At 37.6% G+C, this 14,080-nt stretch overlaps 1 protein-coding gene across 5 annotated transcripts in view; it reads right to left on the minus strand.

Annotated features, from left to right (window-relative positions):
• The window catches only part of DPP10 (dipeptidyl peptidase like 10), a 445,885-nt gene that overhangs the window by 353,988 nt on the left and 77,817 nt on the right, over positions 1 to 14,080 (minus strand). The window contains exon 1 of one of the 5 annotated variants that reach the window (XM_079310526.1): positions 5,423 to 5,562. The exons of the other annotated variants lie outside the window; for them this stretch is intronic. The gene's annotated coding sequence lies outside the window, so the exon portion shown is untranslated. Of the gene's footprint in view, positions 1 to 5,422; positions 5,563 to 14,080 lie in introns of those variants that run through there. 5 annotated transcript variants of the gene reach the window in all.

Consider the following 14,080-nt stretch of genomic DNA (forward strand, 5'->3'; position numbering starts at 1 on the left):
ACTCCCAGAGGAGAGCTCCAAGGGCAGCCATTCATCACTGGGGCCCTGGCAGCAGGGCTCTCCCAAGGAATATTTACAGCTGCAGTAATCCACAGACTACATTAAGAAACTCTAATCCAATAATGATTAGCTCCCTTTTTCCTCTGGCTCTCCATGGCCAAGTGCCACTTGGGCACCTGCTTTAATCAGGGTTTGTTCCTGTCTGCATTGCCTGTTGCAGTGCACACTTGGCACAGCAGAGCACAAGGTCACTGCTAACTTAACCACAAATTCTGACATTTTTCCATGGAGCTTGTCCCTCTGCCAGTCATGAGCTGGCTCTGGAAATCAGGCTTTTTGCATGACAAGCTGCATTGTTGAAGTTCAGAGTATGACTTGCACAGCAGCATTTCTTTCCAAGTTTTGCTTTAAGAAAAATATTTGCTTTTACTCAATTTTTTATTTAGCTCCTTTTCCTTTGGTCTGCTAAAATTATCTACTAGCAAATGCAAAAAGCCCCTTTCCCACTACACAGCTAAATGCATTTCTTTCCCAAGAAACATCAAACAGCACAGCTAAAAAACCAGCATACTTATTTCCAAAAACTCTGCTCAAAAAGTGCATTTTATTCTCAACAACAATGGAACTGTCTTCCTCAAAAATGCACAGAATTGCATATTTGCAATTATTTGTCTTGAGTCTTGTCTCTTACCACCTCAACTACACCATTTGCTTAGCACCTATTAAGTTCTATTTGGAGAATAATAGTACAAAAACAGAGCAAGAAGATTCCATAAGGTGCTTAGGAATCTCTAGTTTGCTGAATTCACCATTATTGGAAATTGCATTTTTTGTTAATTTTTAGTATACATTTACACAACACCAAGATCTTCCTTTTTGTCAGCAACCCATCAACAAAAGTGATCAATTCAAGTGATTATTCAGGATTTCCAGCCCCCTGAAGGAGCTGCAGCCAGTGGGATGTGCTGGGAGAAGCACTGGGTCAATGCTCTCCTCCCACAGCTCACTCCTACAGAGATCAGTGGACTCACTAAAACTGAACAATATGGATCACACTTACACAAAGAAAAGGCAAAATCAGCCTAAAAAGAATGAACCAATTATAATTATTTCCCCCAGACTGAACCCACTTCTGAGCTGTCAAAATATATTTGAAAGAATTTCTGAAGGAAGCTGAATCATAGTACAAAACAAGAAAAACTGATATGAAAAGTATGAAGTTTTCAGAATTGTTGCATATGTAAAATCAGAACTTGGCATTAAAAATTTAAATGCATTATTTTTAATATAATTATTGAATAAAAATCTCTAATATGAATTAATGCCATTTATGTTAATTAATAACCATTTTATACATTTCACCTAATGAACATATTCAGAAAATCACCTTTAATGAGCTAATTTAGGAACCTTTTCCTGTCTTGCTACAACTTAAAATTTTTCAAGCAGATCAGGTACATTATGTATAACATTGTCACTGAAGTTTGCTAGTTCACCTGTGTTAGCAGAAATCTTGTTTCATTTTAAGTCACAGCTGTATAGGTCTGATTTTTGCATATAGAAGCAATTTCAAAATACAAAGCTTAGTTTTACCTAATATTCATTTGATAGTTTGATGAATTATGCATTTGAAAGTCAAATGCCAATCCATTTCTTTTCTAATCAAGTCCATGTTTAAAAAATGTTATAGGTTATTTGCAAGGAATTAGAAAAGGAGCCTTCTGCTATCACTCAACAGGAACCAATTTATTTCATTAAACAGAAATCCATATTTCCATACCACTTTAAGTCTGAAAATTCAACTAAGTATATCAGTTCTCATTTCATTACAATTCTTTGGTTTTAACATCCATAGATATTTGGAATATTTGGAGCAGGGCCACTCAAGTCAATGCAATGTCATTCACAGACTATATAAATAGTCTTTCATGAAACTTCAGTACATGCATAACTTATGATCAATCCCTTCCCATTACATTTAAAAACTAAAAATCTGTTCATTTTAGGATGAAGTGTCCACTTAGATCTGAAAAGAAATGGCAAAAATAATCTACATATTCATGCACAGAAACGACAGCAAAATATTTCAGGTTAATTATTCCAAGTACTGTTCATACACCAGTTTGCAATCAGGCAGGTACAAATGTTGTTAAGGTTCTTGCACAAACATTCATTTATTCAGTGCCTATTTATAGACTATACTAAATATGAAGCACCACCTCTCCAAATAAATGCATGTATTGCATGACTTTAATATACAATGTACATGAGCCCTTTCTGACCCCAGGAGAAATAATTTCACCACAGAGATGCAAAAGACAGAAAGGCAAGTACTTCTAGCAATGTATTATTAATTCAAATAAATCACAGCTCACATTGTCCTATTGCTGGTTTTGGTTTGGTTTTTTTGGTAAGTTTTTCCCACTTAATACTCAGAATTCATTCAGACCACAAGGGCCTGAACATTGACTCCTTCCATGAGTCCCACTTCACCAGCCAGGACTTCCATTTCAATGAAACAAAAACTACCTTTCAAATCTATGAATTGCCTATAAAAAACCTCCTTCTACATTTTTCATAGAAGATTGTGAAAATGCTTTACAAACTTTATTGCTTCCTTTCTGTGACATTTTCTTAAATTGATTGGAAATTTTTCAAATATTTCCTCACTCAATTACTTTTTCTCACTCCCCCCTCATGGAAGGGGGACCACAGTTATGAGGCTTTGAGGTTCATATTCAAATAAGGCTGAATTTTCTACTTTTTTTACTTCTTAAATGATTCTTAAGGCAAATGTGTAAAATTTCAGGTATTTGATTGCCATCCTAATCAAAGCACAGATATCTCATGAGAGTGTTAATTAGAGCCAATTCTCATTGCAGTTTTACAGCATTCCTCAAGACTCATACAACCTGTATCTACACAGAACTAAACAAATATAACTAAACTGAGACAGAAAAGATTAGTTTTTGCTAAAAAACTTTTTAAAAAGTTTTGTTAAGTCTGCCTTCTGTTTTAACACATTTACAGGTTTTGAGAAGTGTGTTAGGCAGACTTCAGTATTGCCCTGCTCAAGAAACAACGTTTTCAGGGTTAGAGGTTGATTTTCAAGGAGTGAACCCAAGATACCAAGAATTCTAGAGAACAGAAATTCTACATCACTGGATGTTGTTACAGAGGCATTATAGGATATAAAACACTGCATGAAATACACCTTTTAAATGTAATTTCAGGCTCATTATCAGCTGTCTTTATTCCACAGATACCTTTATCTTTTGAGTCTACTGATAATTGCTTCTGACTTGAATAGACAGCATCACTGCTGATCAATTCCAGTTCTGACATGCTCTCATTTGGAAATAAGCTTGAAAGAAACTTTTCAACAGAATGAAAATTGTGTTCATTCAGCTCTAGATTGAGAAGGAATCACTTAAAGAGAAGATTACATGTTGCAGAAATGCTCTGCTATTGCATAAGGAGAGAAATTAATAAGGTAGGAGGTTTTTATCATGAGCTTAAAACACAGAACAAAGGCACTTGAAGTTCAAAGAAAGTGAAAGCATATCTGTGAGGTAGGAAATAAACCTGACTCCTTTGTATGTAAAAACACTCCAGTGAAGTTCTCCTGTTGTTTTTTACCTGCTTTGAGGTATTTGCATAAAAATTTCATGTATGTGACATCAAACATTGCATTACCAGCAGCCAGTAATTAATTCCAGTCACAAAGAGCAAATCACAAAACTGCACTGACAGACACTGCAGCCAATGTAATGAGGGTTTTAGTCTTTTCAATGAGATACCAGCACACTTCCTAGCCTAAACTGATGCCTGAAGTTGCAGATGGCAAGAAATAATAATAATAATAATAACAGTGATAATTACATCAACTTCAGTAACACTAAAGCAAGATTTTGGTGGATTAGGTGAGTTTTCAGCTCAGTGCCTCAGGAGCACTTGAAATCTCATACAAATGTTATGCTGCCCTTCACATAAGTTTAACACTGTGGTTCCAGAGTTGCAGTTCTCTGTATTGTAAGATTAACTCTGATTTTGGAATGCTCACACAGTGCATGAACATCTCTGCAACAGAAAACCCTATCAAAATGGGAAAAATAGAATTCTGAGTGCATTGCACATGTGTGTTTTGCTTTATCAACCACAAAAGCAGGGGGACGAGTCATGTTTCAGAGACAGTCCACTCACAGCAGTAACAAAAGCTCTTTTCTGTTTTTGTTTCAGTTACCGATTTCAGTAACTCAAAATGACACATAAAAGAAGAGACAGCAGAAGTGAGAGGCACAAGTCTTTGTGCCAATTTCATTGAAAAGTACACAAAACTTCTACCCAAACATGGAGAAGCTTTGTCGTTTTTGGAAAGACCTTGGCCAGTATCAGGCCTCATTTTCTGATTATCATTATTGACATGTATGTAGTTTATTTTCTGCTCACACTTTCATGAATGTCCACTCTGTTGTTTTCTATCAAGTTCTTCCTGTCTTCTATGGGGGCATTTAGCTCCACCTTTCCAGATCTTGATGATTTTAGACCATATCACTGTTTTATCAAGGTTATTTTATACTCTGATGTTTCAGGAGATTCTTCCAACATACGAAAATCCAATTCAAACTCTACCTCCAAATTTACTAAGTGCATTCTCTATTCTACAGCCAACTTTTAATAAAACACTGAATAAGGCTGGAGCATCAAAGGCAGAAATGCTACACCATCAATTTTATGACCCTAGCACTAAGAATTAAGCTAAAATTCTCTAATAAATTTAGTGGAAAATACCAATTTTGAACTAAATACCTTGTGCATCCAAGAAGACACAAAAAGGCTGATCAGACTAGTAAGGTAAGCACATTTTCTGACTATTTCCTCATTGTTTAATAACACCTGTTGCTGTTTAACAATGCATTAATGGAAATCCAGGAGCAGAGATGCAATCACAGACTTCCTCCCAGCACAGAGCTCACAGGGGATCCCCAGCAGATTCAGAACAGCACCGAGCTCCTGCCAGGAGCACACAAATAAATACCTGCTCTGTGCTGCACTAACACCATGTTTACCTGGGGCATTGCTAATTTGTACCCTCCCCAGGCACTTGTCAGGTAACACAATTTTGCACATTTTTGAGCTAATTCAAAGCCCCAACACAAAAATGCTGTGTTAGGGAACAGAACACACATTGTAACACTCCCAGCAGGCGCTGAGATTGGCAGGAAAATGCTGTAACCTCCTTCCTCAAAGTAGAACTTGCTTGGAAAATTATGTTCTGTTGTGAATTTTGCTTGCTGTTCCTTTTCTAAAACAGGCAACTTAAAAAACTAAATATAAACCACAAAAGGAATACACTACTATCCCAGCCCAAAGTCGACACCAACAAAAAAGAATTAGAAAATTCTTTTGCAGACTCACTCACCTGTGGGGATGAGTTAGAATCCTAAGTGGTTGGGTTTTTTAACCCTCCTAATCTTTGTTGCCCAATTCAGGCTGGTAGTCATATGCTGCTGGCTACCAAACTTTGAGCTTCTCAGCATCGATGGATTTATGCCTTGTTCTCTGCAGAATCAGATGTAATTAAAAATAATGAGCTGCTTTAGTAATGAGCCCTGATGTATAGCTTTGGTCTGAGGAATATCTCATTTTCAATTGAAACATAATTTGATTCAATTGAAGTCCCCAAGTTGGGATATTAAAAGTAATGGCAAAAAACCCACATAATTATGAAAGCTGAATACTTTAAGACTTTCAAAGACTCCCTAATACTTATAGTGTGGAAATACTGGTAAATATTCATTAAAATAAATTAATAATGCCAAAATTATTGAGTAATAGTCTCCAATTGGTTACAAAATTAGTGTTACATGACTGAAACCATTACATTTACACCCAACTGCCTGAGGACAATTGTTTACATGTTCACAGTTAATGGGTTGAAATTCAGCTCTGTTAAACTCAAATGGTTTCCACTGACACCAGCAGGAATTGAGGAAGCCTGACACTGACAAGCCAGACCATTATTTTATGCACAGAGTTAAAAAACTCTCCTGGTGCAATGAACATAAAATTAGGGGTATTCCAGCAAATACCCAGACACAGGTGTCACTGGAAAGAGGCAATACCAAAACATGATGTAAAAACCCAAGCCTGCAGCAGTGTCTCTGCATGAGGTCAAATGTAGCACAGTCAAAAAGTGCCACTGATGCCCATCTGAGAGATTCTAGGTTAATCACCACCAACACTGGAAGTCAAAATGACTTTTCTGAGCAACAACAATATCTAGCACCACCACATTTCAAAAGACATAGGCCAGGCTGTCAAGTTACAGCTCCTGCTGACTTCCAAAATCTCCACTGCCATCCCCCCTCTGGCAGGATCTCTGACTTCCTTCCCTTCAGCAGCTGCTCTATTCACACAGCCATGAGTGCTGCAGAGTTTGAAAATATCAGGGATGAACATGGCCTTAAAGTGCTTAAATAAGGTCTGTGAACCTCCCTATAAATATCTGTTTAATGCACAAGATAATCAATTAGCATTTCCAGATATAGGAGAAAAAAAATCACCAAAACCCAAACACAACAAACCAGTAGAAAGGCAGAAAAGCTGGAATTGCTGCCTAAGACCATTTAAAAGTTTATGCCCTTTTTTCTTTGTTTACAAATTCTCTTGTAATTATTTTAAGCCTTTTAAAATTAGCAACACATACACTGACACAGCAGGCAAAGATGTAAGTACCCCTACATAATTTCATACATTTTATGAGGGTGTTTTTTACTCTTTATGTGGTGGACTTTAATTATGACCTACAAAATGTACAGTAATAGAAAACACAATTTTTTTGCTTCTTAATCTTCATTTTTTAATCTTCTGCTTTTTAATCATTTGCTTCATTGACCACTTACTTGGTTAATTTCACTGAATTATTACATTGAGCCACAGAATATTGTACTTTTATCGGTGAGCTTAGAAAGCTAGCTCATTATAGAACTTTAATAACTTTAAAACAGACTTTTGCTTTAGCCAGGAAACTACATTTACCATGGATTGGGTGGCAAAGCTTGCATTTTTGTTGTAATTGAATTTATTTATTTAATAAAAATTACAAAAACTAAAACAAAGCTTCCTTGAGGAAAACAGGAATTAAACCATGGCAATAAGGAAAGAAACCTTGGGCAGGTGTAAGAAAAATCAAGATCTGCAAAGAAAAAACATTAAGTGAAAGACCTGGGAAGAAGATAAAGATTGACAGTGTGTAAGGAAGGGAAAGACAATTCTGCCTCCCCTTGCAAGGAATTTGTCAGGTGACAGAAGTAAGTGCTTGTGCCACAGGTGGTAGGAAAATGGGCATCTGAAGGAAAAAGAAAACAAGGAAAAATTAACCAGAAGGTAAATGCATCTCAAAGAGCCATGGAGCAGCTTCAGTGGGGATTCCAGCTGCAAAGCAAGAGAGGAGAACAAGAACCTGCCAGGGACAACATATGGGAGAAAAATCAAAGATCACTTAAAGCAACTTCAGCAACACTTAAAGAGATATAGAATGTGCAATCTTCTTTCCTGTCCCCACCCTCAGCAATGCAGAGGTTGGTAAGAGAACAGAAGGTAAGAAGGGTTTCAGTCAGGATATTTGCTCTGGGTAGACTGGCAGGGGTGTGCACTGAGGGCACACCATCATCAGCTCAAGACTTACACCTGTAGCTGAGCAAAGCTACAAACCTGCACAGGCACCCTCTGCACTGCTGCTCAAATCCATTCACAGCTCCTGTCACCTTTTGTTTCCACTGAAATAACCCCAAACTAAATAAATAAACTAAATAAAACAAAACAAATGGTATAAACCCTAAATCACTACCACGTAAATAACAACTTGCCAAGAAACAGACCAACAATCCTCATAGCCTCATTTCTCCCTGCAGATGAATTGTTTGCCACCCCTAAATAGTTGGATTTTCACTAAATACTCCTTTACAAGTGACCCAGAGCAACTTAATCCCCTCCAAATTCACCATAAATTGAGTTTCACTGGCTATCCTCAATTCATCAACAGCAATTCATTTGCTTTCCATTAAGGTTTTACAATGCTCAGAATTTTTTTATGCAGCCATTAGATTTTACTGTTAAAAGTATGGTAAACTTATGATAACAAAATACAGAGACTCCAGAATTACTGCAGCTTGAAATGCCTCTGTGTATATTACATTTTGAAGTTCATGTCATAATATACTTCACATAGTAGCTGGCTGTAATGAATAGTTATTAACAGAGAAAAATTGCACCAGGAGACATTACAAATCACAGTTACAGTTAGCATTAAAATTAAATACTCCAAAAGTTATTGTTAAAATATACAGAATATATTTCTTAGAAAAAAAATATATTTAATTGTTAAAGAGAACTGGTTGGGTTTTGGTTTCATATTTAGCATTTCCTAGTCCAGAGAACAGTGAAGCAGCTACAACTGTGTTTTATTTTAATGCTGCTTTTTCTTTTGGCAGACAAATTCCCCAGGCATTAGAAGACAGCAAGTACTAAAACCTCAGGTCATCTTCAAACAGAAAATAATAAAAGGGGAATTTAAGAGATATAATAGACCAAGGCAAAGCAGGAGTTCAGACTTATGGCAGCACCACCAGTGCAGCACTGTGCTGTTCTCAGTTCAGGACCTGGAGCTGCAACTGGATTTTCTCACTATTACACTCAGGGTAATTATCGCACCTCCCTGCAGGATCCAGCAGCTCAGCCACTGCTTTGCTCTGCCTGATTTCAGCTCCAAAGCTGGGTCACTAAAGAGCTCAGAAATCTTTGTATGGCACTCCAAGGCACAGCATGGACCATGGGAAGCCCAAAGTTTGACAGGTTTTGAAAAGCAGCAGCCCTGGGCTGTTTCTGCCTCCAGCATCTTCAGTGAGAGGAGGCTCCAGGCAGCCAGTGCCACATTCTGACCCCAAAACTTGATGCCACAGATGTGTTTCAGTTGAGAACCATCCAACATGAGCATTTCATAGAAATCAGGCTTGTTTCCAGCCAAATTAAAACAAAGATTTTACTTTCAGCAATTTTGTACCACAACTTTAGATTTAAATGCAATTTCTCTAAAAAAAATAAAAAAATTATGATCACCAAACAGTATTTGGAGAACTCATACATTTATATAAACATGCAAACCTCAAGAAAGACCTGACCACTTATAGTAACCAGAAAACTACTGGTACTGATACAACCTTCAAAATTATAGCATTCACACAGATCTCAGATTAAATCTTGAGGAGATGAAGTCTCCTTTACTGTGAAACCCCAGAAAACCTCAGCATTTACATGGGGCTAATCTAACTAAATTATTGTACAGCTGCCAGAGGAATAGTTATTCGGGATTATCACTGAAGCAAATTCTGATTTGTCTGGGTCTCTTTTATTCAGATTCTTTTATGCCATATCTTTATTAAAAGCACTCACTAACAGTGACCACTGTTATTAAATTAGGCACAGGCACAAAGAGTTTGTTGGGATGGTAGAAGAAAATACTAAGAGGTAGAGTTACTCCTACATTTCCTTATGTCTTTATGTTGACAAGAGGTTTAGGAACAATATGAGCCAAGGCAGTCAGGGACAAACCTCAGAGACACAGTGTGCCCATTTACAACCATTTCTAACTACAGCATGCTGATTTGTCAAGTTACTTGAGTTATTGTAAGAGATTCTTTTATTACCCGTTCAGTTTTACCTATATACATACAACCATGTCTAAACATGCATCAAAATCAATATTTCCATCAATAAAATTAGACCTAATTCTCAGTCATGTAACATTTTTGAACATCACCTGTTCTGGGCATCTCTTCTATATTGACAAGAAAAGCAGAAGTACTCTATTGCATTTATTTTTTTCCTCCAATTAAATTAGCACCCCACAAATGCAACTAATACATCAATTAGGCAATACTATTAAAAACATTTTAAACCAATAATAATAAAAAATTAATCAAACCCTGCATTTTGTGACTATTTTGTGCACACATATTAAGAGAGAACTTTGTAAATTCGTAAGAGTCTATCCAGTATAACCCAGCCAGTGTATTCCCAGTATTTATTGTAAAGGTGGGAGTGTAAGAAAAGGGCACTTTGTATAAAGGCAAAGGTATCAAGAATAACTTCAGTTCAACCAGTGCAGTTCAAGACAGGCCATACACACTCTGGACCCACCTGTTGTCTGTCCCTGCTGCTCCCATCCTGTAGGCATGAGCCAATAGCAGCAGGCAGCTCAGTCAGATTATTCTGCAACCCATTTAAATCTGATTTCCTCTTTAATTAATAATGGAGAGATGATAAAAATGTTCTTTGGTGTACAATTTAAAACTTATTTCTGAAAGCCTAATTTTTCAGTATTATATTTCTTTTTTTTTTTTATCCAATTCATTTAATGCTTTTTTCTAATTGAGCAAATTCAATTAAAGTCTGATCACTGGGAGTTTATTAAGCCTTTTCTCTACTGAATTAAAGAATATGATCCTTTGAGATACTGATATAAAAGCAGACCTATATTGCAACAGCTCAGAGCACAAATTAAAGAACACCAGGACAAAGTGCTTACCACACAAATAAATCCACAAGATCATCCAGCTGGCACCGAGGGGCAACACTGAAGCCAAAACGTCTTTTCAATAAGTTTTACTACAATTACAGAGCAATACAATCTGTGGTCACTCTCAGTACAAAACAATGTAACACAGGAACAATTATGCAACAAAAACTGTAAAGATTTCTTCTGGAAGGGCCTTCTTGAAATTTGAGCAGATCAATTCAGGCTCTGCTGTGCCCATGGATATGGGCTGGTCAAATGCAGGGATTTTAATCACTGTTTCTCATGGGTTCTGTTTACTCCCAGTCTTGCACTACACTCCCAAAGTACTTTCCCATGTTTTTATTTTAATGAATTGTGGCAGTTTAAAATGAATAGTAAAGAAATTAAACCAAAAATGTGAACATGACTTAGTCAAGCAAAATTACAGCTGAATGCAAATTTTGTGATTAGGGAAAAGCAATTAGAAGACCACACCTGAGAAGCAGGATCAGAAAACTCTGTTGAACACAATCAAAGAAAAGCACTAGGAAGCCACATCTGGAAAGCATTATCAGGAAAATTTCTTAATTAAGAAAAAAGTCTCTGAATAAAAGTCAACAAGGGGTAGGGGAGTAAAAATCACTACATAAACATAACCTAAAAATACCTCCCAGAGATACAAGCCCAGACTTAAATTCTGGTTGCTGTGGCTAAATGAGTGCACAAGCAAGCTCAGCCAGCATGTCTGGACTACACTTTCTTCCAAAAGTGAGTGCTCAGTCTCTTCTCACCCACTTGATCAGTGCCCAGAGCATGCAGTTAAGGATGAAAAAAAACCCTGGGAAAGGAGAAGGTTCCTTTATTCACCCAGAGACCCTGCTCTGTTGAATAATTCCCAAATACAGAAGAGGCAGAGGGTCTTTTCCCCCAAGAGTCTGAGCTCTGTATGAAGCAAAGCAGGGCTGGACAGTGGTGCAGAACTGTATCTGCAATCAGCCAGGAATGCCAACTGTGACAGTCACAGAAGAAAAGCATTGATCAAAAGTAAAATACTTTGACACATTTAACACAGTCAAATCTCAAAAGTTAAGAAATGAGGAAAAAAAAAAAAAGCAGAAGAATTTGCATATTTACTGCATTCTTCTTGAAAATCACATTATCATACATGCAGTCATGCATTCCCAAGTAGAGAGCACAGCAGACAGCTGCCTTAATCTTCAGTGGTAATTTAATAATAAACTGTATTTGTTTTGTAGATGAGAAAGTAAACTAAGAATATTAACACTCCAAGCGTGTATAATTAAATTAACAGTCAATTGATTGCATCTTCCCTATTCCCTTGGAAAAATGGTGGTGTTCAAATTAGCTGAACAAACTCGTGGTGTGTGCCTCTCCCCTTCAGATTCTTATTTCCTTCAATCCTTCCCAACATCACATCTCTTTCTCCTGCCTTGGACAGAGGCCACCAGCCCTCCCCAGCAGTGATGGGGAGAGCCAGAAGAGGAGCCATGACACTGTGAGCCTGTCTTCAGGTAGAAAACTGAACAGATAATTTTCCAACATAAAATGAAGTAGTGTGTGTTGCTTTTAATTAGGCTGTCCTTGATTTCTGGAAGAACCTGTTTCACAGCAGCAATAAAAAGCAGTGTCCCTGAAGAGGAATTGGCAAGACTGGGACACAAGGGAAGGTGCACAAAATCCCAAGACAAGAAAAACTTTAGTTTGAAAATGTGTACTTCACCTCTCTCCCAACCTCTCCATCACATTATTTGTTTTATTCCAGTGCTGCCTTAAGTAAGTTCACAGCTCTGCTCTTAAGTGCAAGCTTTTCTTTTCAGTTGGGACATAAGAGTGCAAACTGGCAGCCCCCACATTTTTATTTATGCCTTTTGCATATCCTTAAGTTCATTTTTCAGCTGCAATATAAGTTATCAGCTTAAAATAACAAGCTGATAATGAATTCCAGAAACTGCAACCAACCCTATTTCACTGCTTTCTAAACTCCTGCTCCTCCTCAAATCATAGAGACTGACCTTAATGTTCAAGTGTCTTCATATCACTAATTACAAAACTTCGGACAGAAAAGCAGATGTGCTATATTTCAGTTTTCTTGCTCCTAAATAGCTTTCAAGTGTTTAGGCCACACACTGGTGTTGAATTTGAATGTACTAAACTAAACCATATATCAGGAAAGACTGATAACCTTAAACCATTAAAGTTCTCAGTTAAGAGGCATAAAACATCAGGAACAACACCGTAGGTCGGGCACAGGACACAGAAAATATAGATCTTCTGCATAAAAATATCTTCTCAACTCAAGCAGGCAAGTGGCCTGAGAAGGCTGAACAGAGCAACAGCAGCTGCCTTCCCTTTCCTCCTGCTCCCACAGCACTTTCCCACCAGCTCAGGGCACATATTCCCCACCACTCCTTGTGAGTATCACACAGCACACATCTCAGTATCCCTGCCAAAGGCAGTCACACCTCTGGTACAGAGCAAGAATCAGAACCTGGGCACAGTACAGCAGTTTTCCCAGCAGAAGCTCCCAGTAAAGTTTCCAGGCTGCTCAGCAGAGCAGAGTGCCAGGAGCAGAGTCTCCCTGCATAAAGGATGTAGGAGCACAGCACCAGCCAGTTACCATCTCACCACCATGTGCTCAGGTACCCATCAAACTCTACAATAAGGATCCTCTGGAACTAAGTCTTTAAATGGAACTTCAGCTGGGGAAATAGAAATTCAGGTCACCAAATCAGTCATCACTTGTGAGGACTTTGCTGTTACACATTCTAGCTCTAGTTCCAATCCTATTTATCATTAAAATATTCAGGTGAACTCAGGTAGGGGAATAATGATGTACTCCTATACATATGGCTAGATATCTACCTTTTAAGAATCCTACTCAACATGTTTAAGGGATCCACTCAGATTTGTATGAGATTTACTTGAATGAGGCTCTCAGCCTTTTAATCTCATTATAATAGATGGCAGCTTTCAAGAGATTTGAAATGCATGGTAACATTTACAATACATCAAGTTTCCAGGGGCTGTGGAGACTGAAATATATGCTTTTAATTTACTCTGAAATGTAATGCTTTCTAGAGGTTTTTTGGTTTGTTTTTTTTTTTCCTAAGCAATTTCTGCCTCAGAAATCAACATCTTTCCACCTGCTTGCTTATTTCAGAGAAAAGTGATTAATTTGGGCTGGCTTGTTACTAGTGAAGTGTATGCAGAATTAAAATCCTCTCTGCCATTGCCTGGAGTTGCACAGGCTGTTTGTACACCCTAGTGGGAGAAGGATGCCAGTGCACAGAACCCTGACAGGATCAGCAGCTCTTCCATCAATAAACAGAAAATTGAGACTGTGATGCAGAATAACCCCCAAGGCACACCTGCAGCATCATATTTTCATATAAAATTGTGCTGAACTGGGTTGTGTGGACTTGAAAAAGCAACACTGAGGTGTGAGGACAGTAATGTTAATTTGTATTTGAAAACATGCAGAATTGTCAACCCTTAAATCCC

The sequence above is a fragment of the Erithacus rubecula genome (genome assembly GCF_903797595.1).
Source record: "Erithacus rubecula genome assembly, chromosome: 8".
Lineage (NCBI taxonomy): Eukaryota > Metazoa > Chordata > Aves > Passeriformes > Muscicapidae > Erithacus > Erithacus rubecula.